Here is a 12,095-nt window from a genome sequence, read left to right as displayed (position 1 = left end):
CCCCACCATCAGTACTGAGTTTCAAAGTTTATATGTAGGGGGAAAGTCACAACATTGCCAGACATCGATGATGCCACAGTGTCTGGATGTAGGAGGTCAAAGACCCAGACGTCCTGAACTGGGAGCCGCGGGAGGCCTTAACTGGGGCATTTCAGGTTGTGCCTTAGGACCGTGAGCACTCCAATCTCAAGATCTGGCCATTATCCCCGGATCATTGCCGCGAAAGACCCAAACAACTCCAGTCTATCGTGTCAATGTGTATTCTGGGAGTCTTTACTGCACGGATCATTGGTGAGCCATACCATCAGAGCCCAGTAGGAGCCAGGGCCGCATGTGGAATCAGCACACACTCGGGGACTCCCCCAGGCCGGATCATTTGCAGCGCATCGTGCCAATGCTTACTCCGGGAGCCCTTACTCTGCGGCCTGTGCGTGAGGGGGAGCGATCCACGCCAAGAGTACTCGGGGAAATAGTCACAGTACGCACACAGTACTCACTTTCCTAAGCGACATGTCAGGGAGTTTAGTGTCGGACAAATAACTCCTCAAAAGCCCGAAACACTGGTGGAAGCCAGCTTCACTACACAAGCCGATCGTGGTATGGCTGTGGACACCCCCACAGGAAACAAAAGAAAGAGCAGACACCTTTTAAGCCACAGGCTCTGCTCTCTGTCGTCAGGAGGTTCCATGCAAGGACAGCTTGCTTTTGATGACTTCCCTGTGCCCTGCCCAGTTTCAAAGCGTCTGCAGAGGAAAGTGAGCTGGTACAACCAGAGCTAGAACGTTCCTGGGATCTTCCACCTCCAGCCCAACCCTGTCCAACAGAAATAGAATATGAGTCACAGACGAAACTGCAAATCTTGTTCCCAGCCACACATCTTTAAAAAAATGGGAAGCAATATTCGACCATAACACTATGTTTTATTTCACACACTATATCCAGAATACGATCCTTTCAACATCCAATCAGGACTTTACAACGACTACTGAGAGAGTTTACCATCTTTTCTTCACACTTTGCGGAAGGATCTGGCCCAAGCACACTGCAGGTCCCAGGTGTCCAGGACGCGCTGGTGAGCAGCCCAGCTGTCATGGCCTAGGGGAATGAATAACAAGCATGTAAGCCGCCATGTCTACCCTCACGGGTCTAGACAAGTGTGCCTGTCTTTCGCCCTCCTTCCCTCACCAAGGTTGCTAGTCTTTCCTTAGCAGCCTGGGTGTTCCGGTCCGATATGGTTGTAATCATAAACATGCTCGTAAATATGCAGTCAGAAAGAGAAGAGGACAATCTTTTAGGCCCTATATCGCTAACGCCAGGATTAGGTCATCTTTCTTGCAGCTGAAGCTGAACGCCATCAAGGATGGCTGCGGAGGGAGGAAAGAGGGCAAAATGGCCTTCGGCGTGCAGGTGGTTAGATGTGCATCCCGGGGTCGCAGGGTCACTAGACCTGGGGGCGTCGCTGATCTGGGACTGGGAATCTCGTCAGAGACACAAAGGGGAGGGAGGACCATGACAACGGAGACAAAGCGCTGGGAAGAGAGATGCGGGAGCGGGCGGCGCAGCCCCAGGACTCAAGGGACGGTCGGGGCGGGGGCGGGGGTGGCAGGCGACACGGCAGGCGATTTGAATATCAGGCTCTGCCACACTCGGGGCGCCGCTGACAACTTCATTACCTCCGCATATAAAAATGACTGCCGGGGAATGCAAATGGCTCGCGCGTCTCGGCCGCCTGCCCCCGCTCCGCCGCCGGCTGCGGGCCCGGAGCCGCCACCGCGCCCGGGTAATGAGCGGCCCAAGGCGCCTCCTTCCCGGCCGGCGGGCAGAGCTGAGACGGCGACCAAGACATTGCCCTGGCGCGCCAGTGTCTCCCGTGCCTGGCTTCCATCCGGGTACCATTCCTAATCCTGAATCCTGATGGCGCGGGTCCTGCTCACGCCCAGGATCACCACCCCCAGGGACACATGGCCTCAGCTTTTAAGGAGGGATCTCATCTGCCCAGCAGTGAGGAAGGAACTACAGCTCCGGCTCCCCAGCCTTTTCAGGTCCTGCTGCCACCCGGAGGACACTAAGGCACCTGCAGGACCCCGCGTCCCTAATCCCGGGCTTGAGTTCCTCCAGATGGAAACTAAGGCAAGCCAAGTGGTATTTACCGGAGCCTTCCTTTTATCTGAGCCTTTGGCCCAGAAAAAAAAGAAAAGTTCCCTCCTTAGCAAGAAGTCACACCTTGTGACAACCCCCATGGAAGGCAGAATAAGTCCATCCTTGTGACGGTAGCACTGGCATAACCGCTATTAAGTGCAAGGCACCGCCGCCTACTTTACAGGACATTTGCCATACACCCTATGGCTCTCCTGGAAACTGCAGTTTAGCTAATCCTGGAAAGGAGCTTGGGGTAATGCAGATAGGAAGAGGGCACTCTGCAAAATTTCTTTCCTGAGGCCTTCTTGCACTACATGAACGGGACCTGCCATTTCACTCTGGTCAGGCCTCCCTCTCCCACTGTGACCAGAGAATGTGTGACCAGTCCTAAACAACACCATTTGAAGAGACATCAGATAGAAGACCCTGGGGAACAGAAACATCCTGTCCTATGAAAGTATCTCCTGGAAGAGATTCCCATTCCTCAGCTGGGTGGCGTGTGAGTTTTACCTGGTAACAGGGAAGAGCTAAAGCAACAAAGTTGCCCTTTGTTGGAAGAGTTCAGTCCTTGGAAACTTATCAAGTTTTATGTTTTTTGTTGTTTATGGTTTTTTATTTGTTTGGTTGGTTTGGTTTGGTTTTTGGTTTGTTTGAGGTTTTTTAGAGGGTTTTTTTTTTGGTTTTTTTTTTGAGACAGGATTTCACTGTACAAGTTTTATGTTTTAATAAACAACATAAGAATAAGTGCTATAGAGCAAGGCCTTGTCAAGGAAGGCAGGAAGGAAGGGAGGGAGGGAGGGAGGGAGGAAGGAAGGAAGGAAGGAAGGAAGGAAGGAAGGAAGGAAGGAAGGAAGGAAGGAAGGAAAGAAGAAAAGAAGGAAGGAAGGAAGGAGAAAAGAAAAGATTTTTATAGTTTATTTTAAATCGTTTGCATTTTTCATTAAAAAAAGCAAAACTGTGCAAAAAAGGTACTGGGTTTTATTAATTTTAGAGTCAAATGGTGATGGCCTCAATGATTGCTTCCCTCTGCCAAGGAAAGAAACCCAAATTCCTGAGCAAAACTTTCAAAACCCTCCAGGATCTTTGCCTAATCTAACCTTATTTATCTCCCACTATCATATTGCTGTGCCCCTGTCCCATGACGTACACTGCACGATGTTGGATGTCCATATTCTCTAGTGTGCCCTTGAACTCCATCTCCAACCATTTAGATACTGCAGATTCTTCCAGGTCCACCTTAAATCCACTTCGTTCAACAAGCAAATGGAAGCCATCTTTGTAACTAGAGTCATCGGATGCAAGGCTCACTTGCATCTTGTCTTAAAGACCCCACCACCACGTTGCTTGCAATAATCTTCTGTGCTACAGTGGCATCTCTGAGAACCAGACACCTTTAAATACAGTGGAGAAACTGAGACCCAAGAGTTTAAAGAACTTTCTGGAAATTATGCTAGCTAATGACAGTGTGAGCAAGTTTCCTTCTTTTCTTGTTCATCTGTATGCACACGATACTTTTGATGTTTAACTGCAAGGGCAGAACTTACTCCATCCAGGTGATCCCATTAGACCCTTAACTCGAGGTAGTATTGCCCATTCCGACACAACTTCAGGTCAGGATCTGGAAACCAAGGGCATCCTCTAGACCCCAGCCCATTACACCCAGGAATCCTACCTTCTACCCGCTCGGGTCTCACACAGGTCCCTGATAATTACTCTAGCTCCTGAAGCCTACTTATTTCTGCATCTTCTCACAGGGCATACTTAGGCGAGTTCTGGCTCCCAGTCTGATCTGCCCATGAAGAATGCGGAAGCAGAATGAGCGTTGCTAGCCTGATTTCACCTTCACCGTGACCCTGAAACCTGGTGTTACAGTGGGAGTCTGACGGCGCAGTGGTTCACTCGTGAGAACGGAGTTTTATGTGCAGTGCTGGGGTGGGACCTAGGACCTTGCATGTCCAGCTGAGTGCTCTACTCTGAGCTCTATCTCCACTCCACATGGTATATCTTCAATCTTTAGATTTCCGTTGATTCCTTGCACTCAATGGATTTAGAAGCCCGGGGGCCTGTATCTTTTCAGCATGGAATCCTTCCATTAGCAGCAGACATTCAAACCCACAAGCCAATTTGATCAAGTCGTACATCTCTAAATAGAAGGAACGAGGACGTGTTTTGGTTCCCTCTGATTTTCCAACCATTAAAGCACAGCCAAGGAAATGGACCTAACCGCTACTTCTCTTCTTCCTCCCTCTTCCTCCTCCTCTTTGACCAGCAATTGCTGCGATCCACACTAATGAGATAGAATGTGTTAGGAACTTTCTTCACTTAGCGTTGCTCATTATTAATAAATTTTGCACTGACAAGTCTAAAGCGAACACTTTGGATTTATGCACCTAACCTAATTATATATGCCGCATGTACGCATTTCATTATTTACTTGACAGATTCATTCCTTGATGTCATAAATAATTAAACAAGAATCAAATATTAACAATCAGATACATGTTAATTCTCCTCAAATCTGAAGAAACAAACTATATTTTTTACCTTAAGTTCAACAAGCACTGATTAAAATTTCTTCATTAGGCAAATTTCATAAGCAAAGTTCTCGTTCTACTTTTATTTCATCAAAAATTAAACTTGGAACAAATTATTCCAGGACTATGTCATGGGCAAAAACGAACACAGCAGCATTGCAGCAAAACACTGGATTCCCAATGTCTCACTAGCCGATCTTACGTCTGAAACATGAATCTATGTGTTTGTTCATTTTCAGATGCAGCTTTATTATGCATTGGAAACCGGTAGGGTACTAGCCGCTAGAAGCATTTAGCCAGAGGTGCTGTGTCTTGTGGAACAATGGTTTTAACCAGTTATCTCACCGCACAGATAACTAGCCAGGCACTGTAGATGAGGGCAGAGTTCAATGACTTGGAGCCCAGGCTCCAAGTTTGCTCGGCTGTTGCTTTTTCTGCTTCCTGGAGCTGCTTTAAGGTCTTCTAGTCACGGGCATCAACATCTTCCTTGATCAAACTATTCTCACATTTTATCTGATTTGCTTTGGTAGAGCACACCATACAATTTCATCATTTAAGGAATATTAAAGATTCATAGATAGCCACATTACTCATAATACAAGATTAATGCCAGGCTGACAGGTTTTTGTAAAGACCTGCCTCTTTTCTCCTCGGTGCACGCACCATATCTATGTGAGCTGTACCTCTGATGTTGCATGTTGATTACTCCCTTCTCTCCTCTTTGAGTGCTAAAGAGAGAATATTATAGGATGATTGTCAGGGTCAGTGTGCCTCTGACCTACACATGTATGATTAATAATTTATGAGCCGATCTGAAATACAGCACCAGGAAGCCAGTGGAGGACCATGGCTGTTGCCTGAGGTGACACAGACGAGCCGCTGACAATATGTGCACCCACACTCTGAGGCAGATACGCCAAGTGTCGAGGTTAGCCAGATGGAAGGAAGTGGCACCTTTATTAGGGATTTCAAGTGCATGTGTCTCTTCCCATCTGATCCTTGCCACAACATGGAAATTTCCTTTGAAATTCATTTAGCCGCGTTGTTAACTCATTGTATCCGTAATAGTACAGTCTCAATTCAAATAGTATGAGAGAGAAAGTGAAAGCCAGCGCTTTCTCCTTGTTTGCCCCAGGTCTTCACACCCAGTGGTTGTCTGGGCTGTCTCTCTCCAGATTGTCTTCCCTGTTGACCCAGAGACAGAGGAGGTAGGAGGGTCCCCTCGGTCCTCCAAAGTGCTATGGGACCTGCCATACTGTGCTGCAACTTGATCCTCTTACTCAACAGAGGAACACGGATACCCCAGCTTATCAGCCTGTCTGTCTGCTGCTCATTTTGAAACCTGTGTTCCATTTGATGGGTGCACAGTGGTTTGCTTACCCTATACCCTTCCTGATGCATTTCTAAGTGAAAAGCAATGCCAGACTGGAATCCCAGTACCTGGGAGGCGGAGGCAGGGGGATTGGGATTCAGGGCCAGTGTGAGCTGCATGGCAAAACTGGCCAAAGAACAAAAACCAAGCTCAAAATGCCCTATATACTGAATGTGCATTTATGAATTTGCTGACCTCTTGCTTTCCGGTAAATTTCTAATAGAGAAATCGCTAGGTCAATAACTGCTTTTTGAAACTCTTTAACCCATTAACTGGGCAATAATAAAAATATTCTCACTACAGCTTTAAATAATACACTATTTCATTAATAGAGGTGCCCTTAATACTTAAGCACAAATTAAAGGAGCCTGTTTTTTTAAAAACTTAGTAATGCAGAATAATGAAGAAAAAGTTTTAAGCTTCAATTTCATTAGTTTTCTGTGTGAGGAGCTCCAGGCAAAAGCAAACTAAAGCCTCTATATTTAATGCTTTGGTAATACGTCTTCAAACGCCGTGTCTGTATAGATCATATTTAGCATCAATATCCAAGCAGCCAGTCTTCATTTTAGCCATGTAATATACAAGTAACACCTTAAAGATGTGTTTATAGAGATTGACAACTGTTTAGTGCTCCTCAAAACAGACTCAAGGCATTATAGCTGTGGAAACATTGCGTCTAGGAAGTCAAACTAATAACAATGCTGTTATGTTTATTTGAAACTATCACAAGCAAGCGGATTTGTAAAATTCTCTGCACTCAAATTGCTTGAAGCCTTCTGCCATCGCTGCCATGGTACCCAGAGTGTCTGTCAAGTTCTATTATCTGAAGTAGAATATGCTCTCAGAAAAGATGCCCTGCATCCGATGACAGGCACTTCCTATCTGCTAGGACTCATAAAAATTGGAACATTGATCATTTCTTGTAGAGATTTGCTTTAGCAAGAAGATAAAGGGAAAACGTTGTTATGCCAAATGACTGACTAGTCAAAAGTAGCCAGGACACCGAAACCTGAAAACTAGTTAATGGTTTGTAACAAGTCAGAAATAAAGATGTTCAACCAAGAAAGTGACATTAAGCAGCAGTGGCTATAAGAGGGAAGAGCAGCCTGTCAGAATCATGTAGGGCTGTGGTGACAGCCCAAGGATAAAAACGGGATGGTGCTGCTCCCTCTCAGCAGGGGAAGCTGCAACAGCAGCCTCCTGGGAGTTCCCATGCACTTGCTCATAGGAAGCCTTCCCTCGAAAGATGGCAGCCGAACCCTTGGAGGCCTTATTAAAATTCTCTTTCTGTGTTACAAAGTGTGTCACATAAGACTGTTGACAGTACCCAACAGTTAATTCTTCAAGGCACAATGGAAGTGGGGGGGACGCCAGTCACGTCCGTCAGGTAGCTCAGGGGCTGACAAGCCAGTAGCTTTGCACAGTAGACTTTGTGAAAGAGAAAATGAGCCCCAGGGAAGGAGGGCCACCGCCCCAGCGATGGCAGACAGCAGGCGTCCAAACAGAAGCAGCAAGGCACGGGATGAATATTTCCTGCACAGACCGGTGTACGTTCTATCTGCAGATGAAATTCAGATACCAGCTTAAGCCCTCACCGTGTGTGGTCCAGCAGCTTGGCTGGGCTGGGAAAGAACAGGGCACATAGACCAGACAGGAAACAGAACCCAATGGCTGCCCAAAGATCTTTATAGCACTCGTTTACACGTTCCAAAATAACACTATTGTCAGTTTGTTCTGTTACACAGCCGGGTCTGAGTGTTGTTACATCATTTCATATGTCTACTTAAAATGTTATAATGTCTCTAAACTAATTTCCAGCGGAGTGTTGCTGGTAGAGCCATCTCTAAACCATTTCTCTCTTTTTATTCTATCCTCAGCATATTTTAAGCCATACGACAAAATAAACATTTCATAACATTTTTCAGCTAAAATTTTTTTTTCTGCTAATGTCATCTCAACCAGTGGGAGGTCTCTATTTTCCACACAGCAGTGCTACATTTAAAATTATTTCTGCTATAGATTAGCTGTCCCTTAGTGAGCTATGAAAGCTAAAATCTTAGCCTCTTTAAGCCCATCTTGTTTGACAGCATGCAATATTTACGTGAAATAAAAAGCAAATATTTGTTCTTTTCATACAAGCTGTCAGCAGAAACGTGGGCTGTTTAGAAACCTGTTCAGATTAACAGAATTGGTTTTTACCACATGATCTATGCTAAAGGGTCAACGACAGGTGACATCGAAGCCTATTTGAAAGAAAAGGAGATGTAACACGCATTTATGGAATGCAAGGTGATCGTGTCAAGCTTTACATTGTCGTGTGTATTGACAACAAAAACGTTTTTGTTTGCCTCTTTAGGACAGCCCTGGTCGGTGAAAGCACTTTGCCATGCAAGCGTAGTAACCTGTGTTGAGTCACTGGAATCCATGAGAAGATGGAAGGAAAGAACCAACGACACAAAGTTGTCCTCTGGCCTCCGCATATGTGCTACGGTATGTGTACATGAGCATACATACAAACATATTATGCACACACACATATTAATAATCTTGTATTTAAATTTTTCCGTTAAAAAAAAGAAAATGTGGTTTAAAGCTCGGCATAGTGACACAGACCTATTAATACCAGCATTTGGGAGACAGAGTAGAGAAGGACAAAAATACAAGGGCTACAAAGCAAGACCCTGTCTTAAACCCACTCCCCACAAGCCAGAATGCCTGGGCTTCATTTTAATTTTATGCTTGCCAGAGTATTGACTTCGGGTCTACTATGAGGGTATAGGCAGAAGAAAATGTTTGCTACCTTGAAAAAAATCAATTAAAGTTGTTTCGGGTCTCTGGTCTCTGAGGAACCTTCTAGCAGCTAATAGAAACATGCTCTGAAATGAGAGGACCTGACATTGTTGCTGCCTACTCAGGGAGCCTGCCCAACTAGCGGCCCAGACAAGTTGTACTTCTGCTTGGGGACTTGGTCTCCCCTAAATATACAGGAACAAGTGGCTGTTCACCCCTCTCGAAGACATATCCTCACGCTGGGTGATGTCGCAGGCTGGGGGCATCTTTCACATGTACCAAACAGAATCCATTCTGAAGCCACAAGCACAGAACTCGTTCTGCCTCCTGCCCACAGTGTCCCATCTGCTGAGCAGACGTTTAATCCGTAAACTCCATCTCCAGGAATAACACCTATCGCTGTTAACCAGAAAATAGCGTCTTTTACAAGATTCCCTGAAAAGAGACCCTGTCAGTACCACTCAGGCTACCTCCAAAGACAAGCGCTCGTGATTACTTTCTCCTCTTCGCTGGCCTGTCTGGATAAAGCAACAAGAGCTGGAGAGCCTATTCATTTTCCCCAGATGCCTTCCAAAACACACATCTGCTTTGCAGGCCGGATCAGAAATTTCATTATCTGTATTTGTATTGGTAATTCGCTACACAAAGAAAACAGGGGCCTGTGGAGGAGAGCAGGCATAGAAGCACACATCAGACAGACAATCGTGTGCATGCAAATGCTTTCAAATTTCTGCCAGCACGTCCCCATGTATAACCCAGCAACAGGGAAGTGAATTCATTCCTCCCACTATTTTGTTACCAAACGTGATTATGATTACGGAGGAAAATATCAGAAGATTTTGAACTTCCAGGCACAGGAACTAAACCTAACTCAAAACCTACGTCAGAGGCTAACGCCAAAACAAAATCATGGTTTTTGTGTTTTGTTTTGATTTTCAAGACGGGAGATCATGAAGCATCTTTTGAGAAGAAGATGCCTTGTGGTGGGGGGAGGGGGAGAATGCTTTGTGGACATTTGCAGCCTGGTTGGCAGAGAAGTAAAAAAACCCTGTCACTGCGATCAAACATGAGCATAAACAGCCCACCAAAAAAAAAGGCACATGACAAACCAGAAACACGCACAATAAAGAAAAGGTTCAAATTCAAACTCATAAATACAAATGTCCAATCTCAAATAAAATAAATATGCAAGAGTCAGCAAGACTCAGCGTGTATTTAGTTTGCCTTGAGATCAATTATTTCAAATACTAATGGCTACAGGCATTTGCAGAACTTCCTTTGGTCTTACATATCTTTTCCTATCCACTGAAGATCAGCGAGAGTAGTAAGTCACACAAATGTGGACAGCAATTCAGCTCATCCTTAAAATTACGCTGGAGGGTATGGTCAGTTATAATCTCCTTACAGGTAAAGAACGGAGGCTCCAAAACTCAGAGGTTTACTCAAACCCGCATAACCAATAAATAGCAGGACTGTGATTCAAACTCTCACAGTGGACGTTGAATACCAAATGCCACCACACTGCTATGGTGTGAGTGTCTCTCCAAAACCATCTTGGAATTCAATTGTCCTTTGACGACTTTAAAGGATAGGACCTTAAAAGGTAGATTAGGTCATGAGAGCACCAGCCCCATGAGCAGATTGGGGCTGTTATCATGGAAGTGAATTAGTCAACCCAAGGAAGTGGATTAGTTAGAACATGGCTTCATAAACTGTGGGTCAGTTATGGGGTAGCAATACCTGAATGTGGGGATTATTTTTAAAAAATGGCAATAGTAAAACACTCCTGAGTGCACAATGGCCAATAGTAACTCAATGACCAACATGAGTTCAGGATCACATGTTTGGTGAATCCGAGATGTTTCGGGCAAAGCTCACCTTTGCTGTAACACATGACTTCATGCAGCCTTGGTTCTGAGAGCACAGTGCGAGCAAGACAAAGAACCCAATTTATTCTGTCCTGTAAGATTACCCAGATATGTTCATGTGTCTACCCTCAGAGTGGAAACCCTCAGAATAAGGAGTGTATGCTTATCGTTGCGACCCCCAGGCCCAGGGCCAATCCTCTGCTAACATGTATCCAGACTTTTCACATGAACTGATTCATGATGCTGCTCTGGGTACATTCTTTCACTTTCAAGTTCGAGGACATCTTTTTATCACACCAAAATACACAGGCTCAAGCCAACCTGCATCCTGTCACACCCGAGTGACGGGATCCCCATGGCAAAAGCAGATTTGCTCTTTTGTTACTCACACACCCTCATCGAGGACCTTGGATTTCACCCAGGCGAGAGAAGAGTGCAGCTCTGCCTTCCTAAGCCAGGCGGTTTTGCTGTTGTTCCCATTCAGCAAATGTTGCATTTGCTAAAAATGCAAAGCACAGGACTCCCTGGGTCCTCTCCAGAGGCCTCCGTGTGCAGTGTCATCATTTGGATTCCACTAGAGTAGAAATGACCTTGGCCTTGCCTTGAATAATTTAATTTCAATCTAAAGTCCTTGTCAAGCACCACCATCCTCAAATTCTGCAGTCCTGGGGCTGAGATATGACCCAGCCTGAGGCTGAAATACCACACAAGCAGGAGAACCTGAACTCAGTCTCTGGGACCCATGTAAAGAGCTGGGCCGATGGCGGCATGTTTATGATCTCAGCACTGAGAAGGGACATCCCTAGAGTTCACTGGTCAGCCTTCCCTGCCTACTGGTAAGAAACTTGTGACAGATCCTGTGTCAAGATACAATAGGCTAAGCCGGGTAGTGGTGGCGCACGCCTTTAATCCCAGCACTCGGGAAGCAGGCAGATCTCTGTGAGTTCGAGGCCAAGCCTAGTCTACAAAAGCTAGTTCCAAGACAGGCTCCAAAGCTACAGAGAAACCCTGTCTCGAAAAAACATTAAAAAAAAAAAAGAGCTCAAGAGATGTCTCTGCTTTTTCCCCAATCAGAAGGACCTGAGTTCAGATCCCAGCACCTACATAAGAAACCAACAGTTCAATGCAACCCTGTAACTCCAATTTCAAGGCAGGGAGAGACAGAGAGATCACTGGGGCTTGTTAACTTCCAGCCAGCCAAGAAACTATATGCCTCAAGTTCAGGGAGAGACCCTGCCTCAAAGGAACTACTGGGCAATGTTAGAAGAGGACACCTGACAGGCACGGATGTCCATACAGACAACAGTACACATACCACTCTACAAATAAGACCTCAGAAAAGGAAGATAAAAACAAGGTAGACAAGAAAGAGCAAGAAAGAACAGCCAAGTT

General features: G+C 45.5%; 1 long non-coding RNA gene across 1 annotated transcript; it reads right to left on the bottom strand.

Moving 5' to 3' along the window:
* Positions 1–900: 900 nt before the first annotated feature.
* LOC142839603 (uncharacterized) lies at positions 901–1,811 on the bottom strand. Its single transcript, XR_012908785.1, has 2 exons — positions 1,674–1,811; positions 901–1,095 (listed from the first exon to the last, which is right to left on the bottom strand). It is a non-coding gene; the product is annotated as an uncharacterized LOC142839603 (long non-coding RNA).
* Positions 1,812–12,095: the final 10,284 nt, after the last annotated feature.

This window comes from Microtus pennsylvanicus, chromosome 21 (assembly GCF_037038515.1).
Source record: "Microtus pennsylvanicus isolate mMicPen1 chromosome 21, mMicPen1.hap1, whole genome shotgun sequence".
NCBI classification, from domain to species: Eukaryota; Metazoa; Chordata; class Mammalia; order Rodentia; family Cricetidae; genus Microtus; species Microtus pennsylvanicus.
The sequence above is the reverse complement of the archived record's forward strand: the minus strand, read 5'-3'. Positions and strand labels throughout refer to the sequence as shown.